This window comes from Apteryx rowi, unplaced genomic scaffold (assembly GCF_003343035.1).
Source record: "Apteryx rowi isolate R43461 unplaced genomic scaffold, aptRow1 scaffold_368, whole genome shotgun sequence".
Taxonomy (NCBI): Eukaryota; Metazoa; Chordata; class Aves; order Apterygiformes; family Apterygidae; genus Apteryx; species Apteryx rowi.
Window position 1 is genome coordinate 652,053 of NW_020450174.1, and position 8,469 is coordinate 660,521.

Genomic DNA, 8,469 nt, shown 5'->3' on the forward strand with positions numbered 1-8,469 from the left:
GGGGTCTCAGGAGCACTCGCTGTGCCTGGGTCCCCTGTCCATGGGGCAGACTCCCCCCCAGAGCCCATCCCTGGGTGTAGCATCTGCAGAGCTGTGCATTCAGGAGGACACTTCACGGGGTGTGACATGGTCCTGGCACACCGATCTGCAACACATGTTCTTCTGAGAGTTGAGCTGGCTGGGAAAAGCACCGCTGTTTTTCTAGTATCTACTGGGTAGCAGGAGCTAGGGAGACTGGTACAGATGGGATAAAAAGGATATGGAAGGGAAGCTGAAGAAGCAGAGGGCATTCAAGCTGCAATGCTCAAAGCGTACACAGACTTTTAGGAACACTCTGCAAGTTATCTTGTTAGTCTTGTAAACTCCACTGAATGCAACTGGCCACAGGCAAACACTGTGTACTGTATTACATGGGAATCTTGCATCAGCATGAGTTTGCGGGAGACATTAGCATCAAAGTGGAGATGTATTTATATTCTGGGTAGGAACTAAACCTATACCACTGGAGATAATATACACCCTCCCCACCACCCACCTTGAGGGAGCTCTAAGCCTCTCTGTGTCAGTCTGACTCCTACTTGGGTACTGGTTGCTCACAATACCATGGCATGAGCTGTAGGTTCCCTCTGAAACACAGTCTTTCCCAGTCAAAGGGTTTGGAGCAGGGCACTGTCTCTTTATTTTGGAATTATAGCATTCATATTAGCAAGTCTACAAATCAATTCATATTCAGAAAATATGCACTCTGCAGAAATGTTTCATGGAAATTAGATTTCAAGAGGCAAAAATAGCACAGTACTCTGAGATTGCAGAAGGTGGAGATCCTTTTCTTTCCCCATTCTTCCAGTAATTAATTCTTCCTCTGGCATAATTTGAGGAAAATACTTTCTTTCATTAATGCACTGCCTACCTGTTAAGGAACATTCTTTCAATGGAATTTTTTAAGCGTACACAACTTTGATCAAGTGTTCATCATAGATCTGGCAGAATGATTTAATGCTGCTGAACATTTTCCTTGCAGGACGCTCATCCATGTTATGTGCACTTAGTCAAATCCAAGTTTGGGGTAAGTAGGTTTCATCCCCGTGAAGTCATTGGAATTACATCTACTGACACAAGAGCTGTGCTGGGTCATTTGTCTTCACAATGTGAACGGTGGTGACTCATAAAGTCAGGTTGTATCTGACTGAATAGTAATGTCTGGGGAAACACAATTCAGTGTGTTCCAGTCCTGTGTGTGTATAGTCATTTTCTTACCAGACCTTTGTCCCAGAGGCTAGCACATCTCTGTTGACACAGGCCAATGGTGTTTCTCCTGACCTTTTATCTCGAGAAGACTCGGGAGAAAGAAATTCTTCCTCTCTCTGAGCAGGCCAGCTAGTTCATTCATGTAAAAAGCAGAGTGAAGTCTCACCTTAACACAGCCAATGCTGTCAGACGTAAGTGTTTAGGTTCAATTGAGAGCAACTGGGCATGCTCCATAGCCCGTGGTAGGGAGGAGGTTGAGCTGGACAATTTAATAGTCCCTTCCAGTCTTAAACTCTAGGAACTGATGAAAAACCTCATTTCCTTTGCATAAGTAAGACTATGAAAGACATCCCCTTGGCTCAGATTAAGATCGTCCATTGTTTGGGGTTCAGAGCCATCAAGAATGAGATTGTATCGGGACCTTTATGAATATAAAGCCCTCCCTATCCCTGGAAAAACCCCATTGTGGAAATGTTATGGAAACTCCCTTACCTCAGAGCCTGTTCCCTAGTGACCATCACCTACAGGAGTGTTCTTTAGTGTTAAAGATGGGTGCAGCCACTGGCACAAGGTTCTTCGGACCTTTGCCTTCCTCACCTTGTTGTAATAATAGTTAGACAAGATGGCTGGCTCACCTCAACTTGTGGGTTACATGGTGAACTCGCGTTCATATGATTCTCACAGTTTGTCTAGATATAAAGTGGCAGACCTGCCTTTGAAGGTTTAGAAGGAAACCACACTCTGTGCTTGCTGGGATACCACCTATCATTTTCCTTATCTGGAGATCCATTTTGTTTTCAAAGATCAGCAATAACATGATTCCTGGACAAGCTCCGACTTTCACTGTATCCTCCACATTGTCCAGCATATGGGGGACTGAGCTAGCAACTTCCAGAGCAGCTGTTCACAACCTTTTTTTGCTCACAGAATGGCAATTTGGGCCACAGCCTTCCTTCAGTTGGCACTTTCAGGCTCACAGCCCCAGGAGGGGTCACAGCTTATTGCACAGAAATCTCTGTTCAAGAGCTAGGCAGAATCTTTTCCAAGAGCCAAGTGGCAGCGATGGATCTGTAGCCAGGCAAATGGATTCTCTGGGCATCTACAGCTTTTGTGTGGGTGATTAATTTTTTTTTTCCTAATGTGAAAAAATAAATAAAATCACTTAAGTCCAAATGATCCATATGAGTCATGAAGAAACTCTTCTTCCTCCCCCTGAGATAGTTAGTCACCCTTTCAGTACCAGAAGACAGAATTAGGATAGCTCTGACTGCACAGGTGTGTGGAGGGTGAGAAGTTACCCCTTAGATATAGGAAATGACATTTATTATCCCATCAGATGGGCAATATTTGTTCCTTTTTAAATGCTGACTGGAGCCAGCCTTTATAAGAAGAATGTACTATGTTGCTAGGAATCAGGCTTGCTGAGAAGTTTTTGCTTTACCTCTGTTTCTGAAAACTCAATTTGTAGATTATGACTTGGAGGACTGATGACACAGAGGAGATTGGTGGGCCACAGAAAGGCCAACTGATCTGTATATGTTACCAAAGTTGTCTGTGCCGGATGGCCTTTTGGAAAGTTTCTGACAACCTGTATGCAGTCTTCATTTCATGTACATACATGGGAGTATGGGAATCCTGTCCAAGTCCTGCCTTTTCATTGACTATTGCTTTGCGGAAAGTACTTAACACCTGCGCGTCAGCTTCCCAACTATAAAATGGGAATTGTAAGGGGAATCACAGCTGTTCTGTGCCCTAGCATGATTCTATGGCTGAATTAGTCAGTGTTTGGAAATTACTTTCAAGCAGTAGAGTGCTACCTTCTTAATAGCAAAGTTGCCCTTTTCCCCAGGAGTCCTATTCAGAACCTCTCATCCTTGACAACAAATTGAAATTGAAATCTTTTGAGTACTGTAATGAATACATTATCTTAATTCAGAGGGATTTTTTAAAGGGGTAAGACTTTGTGCAGAAGGTGATTTTGAATATTTAGCTATACAACCTTAGCTAAAGCTTTTTGCTTCCACAGATGCTGCCATAATCACACTTTTTAATACAACACTCCTAGTATTTTAAACTGAAAATGAGGAAATATCCTTTGGCTCAAGTCCAGAGTTGCCTCTGGTTTTCTGATGTTCTTTCAAAAGATAAGGGTCAAATTTTCCCTTTCCTGGTGCACTTTATAGTTATTTACAAATGTACACAGTGGAAGTAAGATGCTATTATTCTCACCTGGAAACATATACCAAAATACAAATTACACTACAAGATGAGGAGGCATCAGACTCAAGGACTCAGAGGAGTAAGCAAGCAGCTTGCCAGGAACAAGCAAGAAAGTCAGCTTAGAGCCCATCAGCTACTTTATGGTCATTATCCATGTTCATGCCCTTGTTCCTTACTCGACAGCAAGAGGAAGGCCCTTTGCCTGCAAAGCAAGTGGGGTAAATGCCTCACATTCACCACAATATCAAAGCACACACATCACTGTAAATTCACTTCTAATCTTACAGCTTGGCAGCTTTACTGTGGGTCCATGCCCTAAGGATAATCCACCATGAGTATCTTCTAAATATAAAACTGTAGTTCACTGTACCCTCACCGTATATGTGGCTCTGTCTGTATGACAAATTAGGCAGTGCTGGCACGTTGCTGTCAGTCTGTGAAGCAGGGCTGGTGCCTGAGCACAGCCAAGCAGCAAGCAGGGACAAGGGCAAAGCAAACTGTCCTGAGCCGTTGGTCCTTGCCAGTGCTTGAGCCTGGGCCGGCTGGAGGAGCTGGGCTCCGTGAGCAACTTGCTGCGCCCTGACCACAGCCAGGGTGGACAGTTTGGGTTTGGCCTTTTGCAGCTCTCCTCTCCTCAGGTTTTGCTCTGGTTAAAAGCAATTTGGCATGAAAATGAGAAACAGGCAAAGCTGCTCGCAAACTGGCCTCTGAAAAAGAGATACAGAGAGAGAACAGAAAAGCAATTACTTCAGAATGCCAGGTTACTTCTTACTCCAAATTAGTAGAGCTGCTTGGAAAAATCCTGATAAATCTTTTTGTAGCTCAGCTGATAGGTTTGCCAGAGGGGCTGTGTTACCAGTGAAGCAACAATTGCCTGCCAACGGCTTGGCCGAGTCTCAGTGCCTGGGCCGGGATCTGTGCCGCTGACATGCACCAGGCCAGGTGCCCTGCAGCCGGGGAGTCCCTGTGCCTCTCTAGCCTCTGGCTTTTTGTCTAGGCATGGTGCAACCCACCTRTTTTTATGAGATCTTGGAAAGTTTGGGGTGGGGAGAGTACTCAGTTCCGAAGGAGACCACATTTCCACTTACTGAAGTCCTCCCTAAAGTGGGAACAGCCTTCCTCTGATCAGCTGTTTTGGAGCATGGCCTGAACAAAGTGTGGTCCTAGAGCGTAAGGGGAAAAAGGTCTACGTTTATAAAATACCTAGGTGCCTCAGGGATAGGCAAAATTCCCAGGTGACACAGTTAAGTCACTGGCCATCTACATTTTCTCCTGGAGCCTGTGGAATTTGTAGGTACTCAATGGCTGTCACATCAGGCTTATGATCCTCACTTGAGTAGTGGTTGTGATATCTGGGAAGAATTAATACGTGTGTGATAAATGCACTTGGTCTCTTCTTGATGTATGTGCAAAGAAATATTTTTTGATGTGGCTTGTTGCCCAGTGTTGAGAAAATCACACGTAATTTTTCCTCTATAATTTGATAGAATACTACACTTAGCTTTTGAAATATTTCTAAATCTCCTTTTGTGGTAGTTAACCCTTATTTGTTAAGGGGCAAAAAAAACAGTTTTCCCTCTTTCTCCTGAAGTTCCAAACATATAGTTTCTTTTCCGTCATGACTGTGATATGTTATCAGATACCAGAAGCTGTATGCCTCTTCCTCTCGAGGCATTCATATGAAAAGTTAGCTGAAGGGACTTTGTCAGTGAATTTCCCAACTTGCTTTGTGGTTTTCATTTCTGATTTTAATGCTAGCTTAGAATAAATGTTTCCCATTCAATCTTAAAGTCTCCGGGTGATTTCTGATCTCACTAGATTAACTCCAGCTTCCTGTCCCTAGATAGCTGATTTGGATGTATTAAAATATGCTCTGTCCATTCGGGCAGCTGCCCAAATTATCCAGTAATCCTAATTTGCTGCTAGTCACGTCCATCTCTCAAAGAGAAAATTAGAACTTAACTGTCTAATATGTCACTTGAGATTTTATATCTTTCCTCCCCACCCCCTTTTTGGATTGATAGCTTTTTTCCCCCTTTGTTGTGCCCATGAAGGCCACTAGATTTACAACTCTTAAATCCAAAGTCTACTTTCTACAGAGCAAGCACAGCAAAGAGAACAGCAGTTTTCAGAGTTTTCTGCCCATACATCTCAGTCCTGGAAGGGGACAATTTATGAAATGAGTACGGGTCATTCTCTGGGTCTGTTTCACCTTCTGCTGAAACTATGGACAAGGGAACAAATCACTGACTATTTCAGGGTCTAAGGGTGGCAGAATGAAATCCTGGGCTTAAAAAAGCAGATTTCAGCAAATTCAGGACTCAGCTAGGCAGTCTCTTGGGAAGAAATTCTAAGTGAAGAAGTGCAGAAAGCTGGTGGCTATATTATGAGCAAATCAGCAACTTATCCCAGTGCAGAGGAACAAGAGGGTTAATAGTAAAACCTGTATGGCTGCATCAGGAACACTTAATTACTTGAAATACAGAAAAAAAGGAGTCTTTCAAAAAGTAAAAACAAGGCAGCAAGGCAACATAAACAGTTCTTCTGAATGCATGAGGAGTGGGTGTAAGGTGAAGGGAGAGTTGGGGGGTTGGACTAGATGATCTCCAGAGGTCCCTTCCAACCTCAGCGATTCTGTGATTCTGTGAGAGGTAACCCCATTACTTAATGGACACAGAGAACAAATAAAGCATGACAAAGAGATGGTTGAAGTATTTAGTGCTTTTTTGGTTGAATCTTCATCAGAAAAAAATCACCGTGAAGTAGTGTTCAAGTGGTTGAAAAAATGTACTGACTGGTTTGCAACAGTCTCCTGCCAAATTGAGAAAGTATTTCAAGTTGGATTCTACAGGAGAAATCTTTCTTCTTGGGCCTATTTCTGTTCGCTGTCTTCATTATCAGGGTGGATGATGGAAAAGAGTACACGTGCAGCAGACATCAAGCTGGGGAGGAACTATAATGAGTTTGGAGCACAGAATCAGAATAAAAGAGGTCTTGATGAGCTGGAGAAATGATCTGGAGCCAGCGAGATGGAATTATTCTGGGACAAGTTGGAAGTATTACACATTGAAACCAAATGCATAAATACAGATTTCACAAAAGCTGCTGAGGCAGCTGTACTGAAGAAAAGGAGATGGGGTTGTGGCATACCACGGACTGAGTGGGCCAATCATATGCTGGTGTTTTGAAACAGGTGACTCTTAGGGTAGGAGCTGTTGGCAGGCGTATCATACGAGAACTTCTTATGCTGCTCTATTCAGAGCTGCTGAGAACCCACCTGGAGCAATGTGTCCAGATTTGGATATTGTGTGAGAGCAATCTGCGGAAAGCAACAAAAAAAGGAAAAGTCTTCAAAAACAGGAGATAAGTGGGGCTTTTGTTTTGTCTAGAAGACAGATGACTGAGGGGAAACATAAACATTTCAATACAAAGGGAACAGTGATTTCCTTTCCTCCTTGTCTCCTACAGGTAGGATAAGAAATAATTGGCTTAATTTATAGTAACGTGCCCTTACACTAGTAACACAAGCCTGTAGAAGCACTATTAACCCTGGAGAGAGCAAGCAGAGATATTGTGGACTCTTCTTCACCGAAAGTTTTTCAGGACAAGCAAGGCAATGTAGGGGGTGGAGTACACCACCTCTCAAGATCCCTTTGATCTCCTTCTTGAGCCAGGATATAGGACTGGTTAGAGATTTGGGGAGACTATATAGCCCATTCCTCCTCCCCAAAGCACAGTTAACTGCAACATTTTAGTGTCTTTTGAAAAACAAAATAACAGTGCTTAAAATAACCCCACAAAATAGGAAGTAATATTTCTGCTGTACCACAGTGGAGTCCCAAACTCTGTCTTTCCCTAACTGAGCAGGCAGAGGTGGCCCTGTGCTGTTAGGGGTCTGCCCTGCAGGCTGGGTATGGATGTTCTGGGGTTATGCACAATTTGTTTTCTAAGTCAGACACCCTGGTGCTCACTTATCAGTTCATATTAACTCATCTGCGAAGAGTTAAATCAAAAGAGATGGTGGAGGAAGAAGCAAGCTGAGATAAAACTGTGTCAAAGATAGATAAAGGTGTTTTTTACGAAAAAGGCGGTAAATTGTCCTGGCTTCCCTGCTTCTCTTTCCAGGAGTCTGAAAACCCAGGCCCCTAAACCTGCAAGCAGTTGGGCTTGAACAAGAAGAGGTGCATGTGATTTGTTTGCAGGTGGCAGCCAACACCCAGACTGAACCTCAGGGAGCATGCAGTGAGCAATACTATCCTTTTTCCCCACCAGGAAGTGAGGATTAGCCTGAGATTCACACGTGGCTGCATGGGCTTGAAGCCTGACACTTGCCAAACCCACCAGGACCAGTCAGGACAGTACGGCTGGAGGATGAGGGTCAGGACCAGAGGGCTTGCATTCTACTGGGTTCAAGGAGATGCTGAAAGCCAGACCAGTGACAAAGGGATCTGTGGAGAGAAATGGGGAGAGGTTTGAAGTGCGACTCAGCCATGGCCACAGCAAATGCTGGAGGCAATCACACCATACACCCGTAGCACCAGGGAAGGTGTTTAGGCAGAGAGAACCCAGATGGATCTTATCAGAGAGAGGATGGGGAATGCAAAGGACCAGAATTTATGGACTGTGAGATGTAAACTGTTAGTTCCTGAGGCTGGAGACCACTCTCCAGTCTCTGCAAAACCAGGCACCACAAGACCTCTGATCCTGCATGAAAGCTGCTGCACTGGAGTGGCCATGGCCATTCTGGAATGCTGTCATGGATGGCTATGTGCTTTTTAGCAAAGACAGACTAGGAAGGCAAGGTGCTGGAGTTGCTCTTTATGTGAGAGAGCAACTGGAATGTGTCGAGCTGTGCCTAGGGGTGGATGAAGAGTGAATTGAGAGCTTATGGGTAAGGATTAAAGGGCAGGCTAGCATGGGTGACACTGTTGTGGGTGTTTACTACAGGCCACCTGATCAGGAAGAGGAAGTCGATGAGGCCTTCTACAGACAGCTGGAAGT